This window comes from Ambystoma mexicanum, chromosome 1q (assembly GCF_040938575.1).
Source record: "Ambystoma mexicanum isolate Mex_15411 chromosome 1q, UKY_AmexF1_1, whole genome shotgun sequence".
Classification (NCBI taxonomy): Eukaryota; Metazoa; Chordata; class Amphibia; order Caudata; family Ambystomatidae; genus Ambystoma; species Ambystoma mexicanum.
In genome coordinates this window covers 1,360,153,947-1,360,166,133 of record NC_090922.1, presented here as the reverse complement: position 1 = coordinate 1,360,166,133, position 12,187 = coordinate 1,360,153,947, and positions in this window count along the sequence as shown.

Genomic DNA, 12,187 nt, shown 5'->3' with positions numbered 1-12,187 from the left:
TCATGGGACCATTCAAGAGCCTTCCGTCTGGTTTGGTTGTCAGGTAGGTATAGTAGACCTTTAACGTAGGGAAGTCCGGGGATCAGTTCAGCGTCCATTTCCTTCAGGACAGAAACATGATCCCTGGCCCATCTCCGTAAACTGACTACAATTGACGGAGAAACCGAACAAACACATATAACAGCCCCTGATGGTAATACCGGGGTGGATTGTTTGACAGTTTCCGTGTCAGTACCAATGCGGGATAAGGCATCTGCCTTTCCATGTAATGGACCAGGGCGATACGTCACCGTGAAATCAAACATGGTAAAAAACAAATGCCAACGTATCTGTCTGGCGTTGGTGCATTTCACGTGCGACAAGGCCTGAAGGTTTCGATGATCTGTATACACAGTTATCGGGTGTCTTGCACCTAAGAGATGATGCCTCCACTCCTTGAACGCCACCTTGATTGCAAGGAGTTCTCTTTCCATAATCGTATAATTACGTTCAGCGGGGGTAAGTTTTCGAGAATGGAAAGCCACTGGATGCAGGCGTTGAGTAGCGAGGCAAACCTGCGAAAGGATGGCCCCTACTGCAATAGCAGAGGCATCTGCTTCCACAATGAATGGGAGAGCTGGATTGGGGTGCTGTAATACAGGAGCGGTGGTAAAAGCGTCCTTCAGGTTCAGGAATGCTGTTTGCGCTTCTTCATCCCACAAAAAAGGAACATTAGGACTATTCAACCGAGTTAATGGGGCTACTATTTCAGAAAATGAGGTGATGAAACGCCTATAAAAATTGGCAAAACCCAAGAAGGATTGAAGAGCTTTTACTGAGCTCGGAACGGGCCAATCCAAAACTGCCCGAACCTTGGAGGTACACATGAGTACTCCTTTTTGGGAAATCTGAAACCCCAAAAACTCTACAGATGATGCATGGAACACACACTTCTCCAGTTTTGCAAAGAGAGAGTATTCCCTTAGACAAAGTAGAACAGAGCACACATGCTGTATATGTTGGGGCAAAGTGTCTGAATATATTAGAATGTCATCCAAATAGATAACAACATAGCAATCCAGCATATCCCTGAAGATGTCATTTACAAAATGCGAAATGTCGCCGGGGCATTACAAAGCCCAAAGGGCATCACACAATATTCATAAAGCCCATATTTTGTCTTAAAGGCAGTCTTCCACTCATCTCCCTTTCGCATCCTCACCAAATTGTATGCCCTTTGCAAGTCCAACTTGGTGAAGATAGTGGAGGAGGTCATTTTATCAAGGAGCTCAGAAATAAGTGGCAACGGATACTGGTTCTTCACCGTGACTTTATTAAGGGCGCGGTAGTCCACACAGGGGCGCAGATCCCCTTCTTTCTTTGGCACAAAAAATATTGGGGAGGCCGCTGGTGAACGGGACGGACGTATGTGTCCGAAACGTAAGGCGTTGTCAATATAGCTCCGTAGATGTTCTTCCTCCTTCTGTGTAAGGGAGTAAATTCGACCATGGGGAATTGTTGCTCCAGGTATCAGGTCGATGGGGCAGTCATAGCATCTGTGTGGGGGCAGTCTTTCTGAAAGTCCTTTGTTAAACACATCAGAAAATTCCTGGTATTCCAAAGGGAGGACCGAAACGGGGTTAGATGACGTGGCGTTGATAGAAGGGAGGCAATCTACCATCGCCAGACAAGGGGACAATACCGCTACATTACGGGACGTAAAGCACCTCTGTATACAAAAAGAGGAGGAGAACCGTACGGTTTGTTCAACCCAGTCAACTACAGGATTTTGTTTTTGCAACCAAGAAAGCCCCAGAATGATGCCAAATTGAGGGGCCGTGATAAGGTCGAAAGTGATGGATTCCGAATGTCCTTGTAATGTGGACATTTGTAGTGGACCTGTTTGATCCGTCACATGTCCAGATATTAAACGTGAACCATCTACCGCATGTATTTCCTCAGGTCTTGCTTTAGGAAATATAGGTAGTCCGTAACGTTTGGCCAACTTAAGGTCCATATAATTCCCGCTAGCCCCTGAGTCTATCATTACCGGATTGGAAAAGGTAATGACGCCGGGAGCCGTAAAGGACATAGCAAGGTAAACATGCGAAGACGGAAAACACTCACCCGGGCCTGGGATCATTTGACTCGTCCGGAAGGCCCGGTTCAAGGGCGAGTCCTGGCGTTTCCCGACGACTTAGCGGGTCTTTTAGGACACAGACGGATGTAATGACCTGACTGTCCACAGTAGAAACATAGATTATTCACCACCCGCCTTTCTCGTTCAGTCTTGGACAATGGACCCCTAATTGCCCCGATTTGCATAGGTTCAGCTTCTCCCTGAGAAACAGGTGTGCTTCCTTCTGGTCGAGGGGTGTTGCGAATATCGGGATAGCGACGTTCGCCACGTCTTTGCCGGAGTCGAGCATCGACTTGTAAGACTAAGTCTAGCAATTCGGGGAAGCCAGATGGAAGAGCAGGTACCACTGATAGGGCATCTTTCAGGTCGTCTGACAAACCTTTATAAAACACAGCCGATTTCTTCTGTTCTGGCCATGTGGTTTCAGCCGCTAATTGATTAAAACGGGCAAGATACGTCAAGAGATTCGACTTGCCTTGACTAATAGCCAAGAATTCCAGATCCGAGGACTGTGCTTTATATCTCATATCAAAAACACTGTTCATGGCTTGGATTAATCTATCGAAATCATACAGAGCCGGGTCATCTGCTTCTAGCAATGGATTAACCCATGCTGCAGCAGTGCCACCCAGATGGGAAAGAACAAATGCCGCCTTTGTAGTAGCATCAGGAAATGCCAAGGGACGACAAAGAAAATGAAGGCGACATTGGTTCACAAAGGTCCGATACATTTTGGGATCACCCAAAAAGCGTTCTGGTGGGGCCAAAGGGAATGGCCCAGGGAGGACTACTGGAGCTGGAGCCAGAGGTGGTACAAGTGGTACAGGAGGAGGCGCCGCAGCCGCGGCGTCACCGAATTCCTCGTCATGTGGTAAGGGCTGCACAAAGCTCTGTAAAACATCCATGCGTTGATGTAATGTCGCATGTGCTGATTCCATATCGGTACGAAGAGCAGAAAAAGCCTGCATGAGGGCTGCCAATGGGTCCGATGCAGCCTCCATAACCGAGAGACGGTTAAAATTGAGGCTCCTAAATCTGTCACAGCCTAGGTATGGTATCCCAGTTGCCACAGATACTACTCTCCCAGTTATGGAAAAGTATCCTTCTGTCTTCGAACAGGAAAGTCTCTAACGTGATATGCCAAAGACTTCCCCCCCAAGAGCTCAGCCTACAATGAATCTATTCCACCTGTCAGGCTGAGGGCTTGAGTGAAAAGGCAGGAGCAGACTCAGCAGAGCTAAAGGAGGGAAGAACAGAGCAGACGTTCAGAATGCAGCCAGGTATTGCCGAATTAACAGCAAACAACACCCCCCAAGTACCCACTCTTACCTGTTCCGTAGCAAAAATGTACCAGTAACCTACTAGTAATGGACAAAGAGGGGAATTCTTATATCAACGGTGAAGGAGGAGTGCGCCAGTGCCTCAGGACCTCAGTGCTGCAAAGCGTCCCAAGAAGATATCCACAGTGTTCCAAAGTAGACTCAGCAAAGCGTCCCAATATGTCCAAAGCAATCCAATTATAGATTCAGCAAAGCGTCCAAAAAATACCCAGAAATAACTTAAAGAGAATTCAGCAAAGCGTCCAAATTAAACAGTGTCAAAAAATGATTGTTGAAGTAAACAAAATTAAGGGCAAAGGAAATAAGTGTTACTTCACGCTAGTTCCTTTATTATCGTGCTCGAGTGAAAAAAGCGTCACAACCAGAGGACTTTAACAAGTGGAGGTCGAGATGCAAGCCGAGTTCAAGGATTCCGGGGAAATCAGTCGAAGAGGGGCGGGCGTCGGAAACAGGAAGGAAAGGGCAAGGGCGAAGGCTTGGATTCAGCACAGGATTCAAGATCAAACAGGAGTCAGGAAACAACGCTCGAAACTAACACAGTTTAGGAGCGCTGGGCACTCGAACAGACAGTATTAAATACGGTCTTCAGAAGACACGGCAACGTGGTGCGTGCGTGTCACGTGACTAACATAGTAGGAAGATGGGAATTGTAGTTTAGTGGGTTCTGTGTGTTGAAGAGCGCTCATATAAACACCATGGCAATTTCCAACAAGAACGGGATGTGACAGGACCCATGTATAAGAATTTTACCATAGACAACTGTAAAATTGACGTCATGAGTAAAGTTAAAACCCTAGGCATCTACTTAGATAAAAACCTGTACATGAAAGCCCAGGTTGACAGCTCAATCTCTTCAGCATTCTACTTTATTAAATAGTTTTGCTGTTTTTTTGTATCTGAAAGAAACTCAGAAACTCTGGCAAGGGCCATCATTGGCTCCAAAATAGATTATTGTTGTAGCATTTTGGTAGGCTTGCCCCTATCAGACTTTCATCGTCTTCAGGACTTACAGAATGGAGCTGTTGGAGTTGTTAAATGACTTGCAACAAGAGACCACATGTTGGAGGCTCGCAGAAGTCTGCACTGGCTTCCTGTTCAGGTCAGGGTTTCCTTCAGGCTACTACTCATTACACAAAAATGTGTACACAGAACTATGCCCACCTATCTGAAAGAAAGTATCATCCCCAAGAAAAACATCAGAACCCTCAGATCTGATAAGTCGAATATTCTCAATGTTCCCCGTTTCAAGACCAAGAAGTCCAGGGATGCCGCTTTTGTTTCTGCAGCGACCCAGGCTTGGAATTCTCTTTCTCCTTTGTTGAGGGTTACCACAGCTACTGAGGTTTTTAAGAAAGGGTTGAAAACTGTTCTCTTCTCCTAGACTCTGATCTCTCCTTTAAATGATTTGGCCCTTCCTTGACCTCACTGTTATGATTTCTCTGCTACCTTTATGTTTTGTCAGTCAGTTTGTTTTTATGTTCAGCACCCTTAAGCCCTTGGGTACTTAGCGCGCTATATAAATTCATAAACAGTAAACATAAACATAACCATAAGGCAGAGACTCCCCCCGTGAGGTTGCCCCTTATGTCGGTATGACTGTGTCAGTGACTCTGGTGCCTTAGACACAGGTATTTTTAAATCTGACCATTTTACTCCCCTATCCATAGGAGAACATCCCTCTGGACCACATACATTATTTCTCTCTTTCCCCTGGCAGGTTTCCCTTTCTTCGTCTGACACTTCCTGTGGCCGACTCGTGTAACTTCTCTCTTCTTCACTTCTATTCAGAGTTAGTCTTTCTAAAGACAGCGCCTTATGTCTCGCACTACATGAGGCTTCCTCCGTGTCATACAACTGAGTGCTCTCAAGATGATCATTTTTTCCCTTCCCATGTGATTTTTTATGGGCTTACATTTCGTCGTATACGTTATCGATCGCTTCCCCAATACTCCTCAAGTCAAACTCGTCTAGACGTGCCTGGTAATGATTCGGATTCGGGAAAAAATTCCTCTATGTCTTCCCATGCTACCTGTGGATTGGGAGTTCTTACTTCCTTTGCCAAATAATCGAGATTGCGTGCTCTCTGTCTTCTTTTGCGTTCCATATCCTCATCACATTCTCTATGTTTACTCGCTTCCTTTCTCACTCTGTCTTACTCTTTCTTTTTCATATCCCTTTGTTCATATGCCCTTCGTATCTCCTCATCCCTTCATCTCTGTATTCTTTTCTCTCTTATCCTTTGTTCTTCCACTTTTATTCTTTTCCTTTCTAGCCTTTCCTGTTCATCAGCTGTTCTTTGTCTATTGTCACGCTTTCTTTGCTCTTCTGCCCTCGGCTGTTCTTTAGCTTGCTCATCTTGATATAACTGTTCTCCTCTCTGTCTATCTTTTCTTCTCGCTCCTTCATCTTTCAATCGTTCCTCTCTTTCTTTGTCGTTTCTGTCTTGTTCATCTTGATCTCACCTTTGTCTTACATCTTCGATACCTTTACCATCGAGTTTAAGTAAAATCTTACCTCCCACCCATTCGTTCTGTAAGAGCACTATCTCATCAGTTTTATCATTGTCTCCTTTCCATCTCTTTATTTCTATTCTTATATCTAGAGATGTGCTTGCTCGATCAATTATCTCCTTATCACATCTCACCCTGTCCCTCAGGACTTTGCAGTTTATATCTTTCTCGGTTTCTTTCTCTGGGCCATTGTCACTACTTTGCGTAGGTGACTCATATGACGGAATGCTATATCCCGTTGCTGCTTTAATTTCCCTTGATGGGTATAACCCATCGTATTTCTTAGTTTCGTCTTTTATTTCAGATGGGGGGGGGTGGAGCAGAAGGCTCTTCAACCCCCTCTTTGCATACATTGAGTATCCTATCTAAAGGAGGCTCCTCCTCCTTTTCTTGTTGATACATTTTCCAAAGCTCTTGACTCGCTAGTCGCTTTTCTAGTTTTTTCCTTGTGTACGTTTCATGCAAATATGTCATCATGTGCTGCAGAACTGCCTTTGATAATGATCCGCCTTGTGGCCATGGCATTAACATTTTGGCTGTTGTTTCTTTAACCCATTCTGCACTGTATTGTTTAAGCTTAAGCGCGTGTTTCGGCAGCTGTTTGCAAAGATGCACTAATGGAGTAACCTCTTCAATTCTGAACCTTTTCACTTTTCTTTTTGCTAACACTCACTTAATTTTCAATCACAGGTTTTTTAAATACGTCTCAATCAAAATATAATATGAGCAGCACCAAACGTTGCAAGCTCCAACACATCAAAACACAATGGGCCTCATTACGAGTCTGGCGGTAACCGAGCCGGAAAAACCGGCAGGTTACAGCCGGACTCGTATTACCAATCCGCCTCTGTGATTTCCGGAATTACCGGGGCATTATGACTCCGGTGACCCCGGAATTCCCGAGGCGGAATTTGGTAAATCCCCATTCCCATGGAGTCCTTTTGGACTCCATGGGGAAGTGGAAACACCAGCACCATGCTGTAATGGTGCCTGTGTTTCCACGTCGGCCTGCAGGTGGGTGGTGTTAAACCCGCCAGGTCAGACCTGGCGGGAGTGACACCTCCCGCCTGCAAGACTCGGAATCCGCCGGTCCAGAAAGAATGGTGGTGGCGGATTTACCACCACCGTTCTTTCCGCACCGGCTGACTCGTAATGAGGCCCACTGTTTTACTTCAATCTGGCTAAAAAACAACTATCAAAATACAATTTTAAAACAATCAATTTCCATTTTCTCAACTTCATGCTTCTCTATTACAAAATGTTTCTTTCAGTTATGACGTCATCACACATTTCAATCACATAAAACAAACAGACAGACTTGACCGGTCACATATACTGTTTACGATCTTTTCCTTAAGACTCGTCTTGCCCTCTAAAATTTGCTCAGATTGGAACGTAAACCAATTCCTTTAGGACCGACATTGACCGTTCACGTCTCCTGTATGTCCCACTAAGGGGCTCTCAATTAAGGTTTCTGCTAACACTCTTTAAAGCTTAGGAACAGAGGGTATCCTCTTATCGTGGCCTCACTCACAATTATTTTTCTTTATATATTGCTCAGCCACACTCAAGTCAATATCTTGTTTCCCATATACATATATATCACACTCTTACACTTATGTTATATTTTATCCCACCTCCCTCCATTACTCTCCGTTATTTACTATACATGTATTCCTTTGCCACACTCTGGTCTATTTACTCACTGTTCGCATGTTTTTCTTCTTCGGACCCCCTTGGGATCACTGCCTTTGTTACTGCCTCTTCAAGCTGCTTTTCGATCCGCTTCTCGTAGATGTGGGAGGGGTTCCTATTCAAACTGGGGGTCCCATCAACCATTCTTGCAATGCTTTGGAATTTATACTATCCACTATCTATGGGGAGCTTCACGTCCTGTCAGCCGAATGGCAAAGGTCGTGCAATATTGCAGAGATGCTAAAGTTACTTATGTCAATGGCCGATGGTTATCGTATCTAACCATCCTATCTCTGCTACCAAGTGAGCTGGGTGTTCTCTCAGACAGCCCTTTAAGATGAGTAGCAATACCCTAGAAATGGATGGGGATGCAGATTTTATTCACACATCAATAGTTAAGATGACACAAATAGTTTGCCAAAGTTCGTCTGTTTTAATGTCAAGTATCTAAAACAGGGAGTACATTGAACATCAGCAATCACTCGATCCTCTGACTCTACTTACTTCATAAAACACTGGGCTCTTATACCAAAAATTGGTCATCATTGACGTTTTGACCTGCATCATTACCAACGTCATCCTACGTTGCAAACTACAAAAACCTAACAGAGGGTGTGATTGGGTATAAGTGTATTTCTAAGTATAGGCTCTATATCTGTATAGAGCAGTGGAGGAAGGTGATATGATATTTAACATCACGTGGGGCAACTAAGCCCTCCCCTCAAAATGGCCACTATGAACGTCACTAAATGTACGATGTCCCATTGGCTACCCAAGCTATAGGACCCTTAATTACCCGGTCTCCTACAATTGGTTAGCTTCTAACCCCCGTCAGTACTTTTCCACCAACGTCTAGCAGCATGTAGACTGAACAACTAGGTGCAGGTGAGCTTGTCTTAGCACCAGTTTCCCACCAATTAGCATATCATCTATCATCACCTCAATGGTCCAGTGTCAATTAGTGCTCTGAAGTTGGCCATGAGTTTGTACTGTGTTCTGAGAATTTTTAAGGAATATGGGCACAGCCAGCCTTCGTGTGTAGGTGTGACCATCTTGCTCGTCCAACTTCTCTTTATCACGTGACTGCACACCATGAAATCGAGCCTTATTGTGTATTTGATTTTATTCTCCAATAGTCCTCTGACGTCTTTTGTTCTGTTTGACCTTTTTGAACAGGAGCCTCTGTTCCTTCACGTTAATTGTATCTAATGTCAGCCAATTCCTGTTTGATAAGACCATGGCTCTCTTGGCTCTGTAAACTCGTTTAACTGAGATTCATGTTGTGCATTCAATTGCTTTTATTAACTGTGACACACTGAAAATTGAGGCCTTCTTGCTTTGTTCAGTACTGCTTATATGGGTAGTGGAAACATCCATCCTTTACTTGTCCATTGTATCTATATATGTACATGTTGGCGCTTGCCGCTGTCTATCTATTCAAAAGCATGTTGCTAGCTTAATGATTGCTTTTCTGCTTGCGTTTCATTGCAACTGTACACGTTTAAACTAACTAAGTATCTTCATCAGGTATGTGGCATAGGTTTCCCAATATATCACTTATCCTTGGTACATTCTTGATGGTTTATAAATCGTCTGCATCCTTTGGTCCGTTTATCTCTTCTATGGGTGTCAATTTGATTTTGTATGACGCCACCATTCATCTTTGCCATTTAGTTTCTCTGCTTCTTCAGGAATCTCGTTCAAATTGCCATCATATTGCCTTGTATGAAGGTATGGTTTCCTCAATGGGTACTTTACCTCCCATATTCTCTTAGGTATAGGTATTCTTATGAGTCCACACTCTTCTCTTTGCTGGTTTAACTGTTCTGTATACATCACATACTTTGGTTCATATTTTTCAGGTAATGTAGGTGGGCAGTTGGAGTGGGGGTACTCGGCTCCTCTTTTACAGGAGTGTCGTAAGATAAACCATGATTGTGGTCTAAGTGTGGTGCGCGATGCAGGTAGGTTTGTTGATTCTCACCGTGATGACAGGGATGTTTGCCGAAAGTGTGTGGGTGCACAGGAAAAACATTGGCGGGTGGTATGTGCACATGTCTGTAGTGTTTGACTTCACTTTTCCTTGATGCGTTTAATGATGCTGGCATGTGTTTCACTGATGAAAGTTATATGGGGTATTTTTGGACACATGTGCTTTTCCTTGGTGAATCAGACTTCTCTAACGTCCAGTTTTATGTAACGCTCACCTGAATCCCTCGGAGGCGCAGGTCCGGGCTGGGAGATTTCAGTGTCTTCTAGGGTCACGCGCAGGCCTCTGGTAACACCCTGGATGGGCCCTCTCCTCACCGTAATTTTGACCTGGAGAGTGAGGTGTCTGCAAGTAGGAGAACAAGGGGTTAATGTATGTCTGATTGGCCAATCTGACTTTCCCCTTTCCGGACTCCCCACGTTATTCGTAGGCTGAATGTGCTCACCTTAGACAGGTGAAAGCGGAGCTCTCCATCCTGCGTCTGTGCAGGGGCGCTAATGCCAGTTGCTTCACTGGTTAATAGCCCAGCCTCTTGATTGCAGAGGATGAAGTCGGGGAGCAAGGCCGTCGTTAGCCGCACGAACGGTAATTGCTTGAATATGGAGTTTTATTTATATGTCCACTTAAATGTCTCTTGCCTTTGCAGGTCCGGTATGCAGATAAGGTAAGCGAGAAGAATGCCCGAGCTCGTGAAGGCACGTAAGCAAAAGAATGTTATTCGAAGTTAAATGCACTTCTTAATGTCTCTTTTCCCTTTTTCAGGTAGCTGTAGCAGCCGGCGTTGGAGATGGACGCTGAGGTACGTGTCGGAGTATGGGCAAGCAGATTACAGCTAGAAGACACGTGAGTAGTGATGGCATACAGTGCCCCTAATGATGTCCTTCTTGTTTTTGCAGGTGCGGTTAAACAGCGCTTGGCGGAGAACGAGGCGTACGAGGCACAGGTAAGCAAAATTATCACAGAGGTTCACTAACCAATGTTCTTTGTTTCCGCAGGGTTGCCGGAGTATGAAGAGTGCGGTACGCGGCCTCGGAATGCACCGATGGACGAGGCAAGTGCAGCGCTGGTTTTGCCTTGTCCTAACCTGGTGTCCTTGTTCTCTTTCAGACGCTGCTGAAGACTGAAGACTGGTTTTCCGAGAGGTAAGACTGAAGATTTCTTATTCACAGATGCAGAAGCTGAAGATTCTCTGGAGCAGACACGGTGAGCGTCCTGCTGCTAGTGCAGAACAACGCGAAGCACGTTGCACTGATCGGGTGTGGTTTAAATAGGCCACTGGAGTGCTTAGGTGTTTTCTTCCACAGCCTCGCCCAGGCAAGAAAGAAGTTCCAGCTTCCAGAACAGTTCCAGTATCCAGTCCCAGGGAGTGGTGCTGGCCACACCCAGAAGGTAAAGTAGTTCCAGCCAGGAATGGATGAGGATATCATCCTACAGGTAAGTGAGCAGCATGGTCTGCAGCAGGTAGGTCCACCCAAGCACCATTCCTCTCAATATGAGCCCGGCGCTTCCTGTGCCGGGACTGGGTTCCCTTATGAGCCTGGCGCCACTGGCGCCAGGACAAGGTACAAAAGGCCCCTGTGGGGACCGACTGGTGCCTGGAATGGAATTTGTGACCCTGCTTCCAAGGATGTTGGGCTGGATCTGACTCTTTGGAGGCAGCGGTCATGACATTTTATGCATAATGTGAGATCCAATGAATTTCTGTGTGTGAGTCAGTCAATTCACCAATCTGCACGTAAATTACATTGCACGTACAACAAAATGACTGTTCATGTAACTTACACACAAAAAAGTAATAGTCAGTAAATCGGGCCCAAATATATAACTGGGGACGATTGACTAAGCTAAAAAAATGGTGTAATTTACAATTGCACCAAACGTGGCTTAAGTTCTAGTAAATTTCGTCTCACGTAAGCCACTTATTTAGCTTAGTAAATCAGCCCAATAAATATATATTACACAGCCACAGTAGTGGCTGTGTAGTTATGGTTAAGTTTCTGTTTTCATAGGAAGAGCACTTTTTGGGTGGCTTATAACTTCGCTCCCTCTGGACAAATCCTCACCAAACTTTGCAAAAAAAGTATATGGGGCACTCGGAATGCAAAGTTTGGTGATGTTTGGTCCGGGGGGGAAACGTTATAGGAAGGGGTCCCAAAATGTCTTTTTTTCCCATAGACTGAATGGGGAAAATCTTTTTGCATGCCTACAGGCCAAGCCGCTGGACGGATTTTCCCCAAATTTGCAGCATGTGCAGGAGCTTGGTCCCGAAAGCGTGCTTTTGTAAATTTGCTGACAATACGTCCAGTAGTTTTGTTAAAAAAGACCAAAAAGTATGTCTCTAAAGATTAGTGATATCTATGTCCGCTCCGCGGTCACACTTTCATGTTCGCTCCGCGGACAAGAAATTGATTGGCTAATCCGTAGCGTCATGTCTGCGGACATGTAGTGCCTTCACTGATTGGTTGTGGAACAGCGTGAAGTGCGTCAGATTCTTTCGCTGCGCCCGCCATGTTTCGTTCATGTTTTGGTGTAT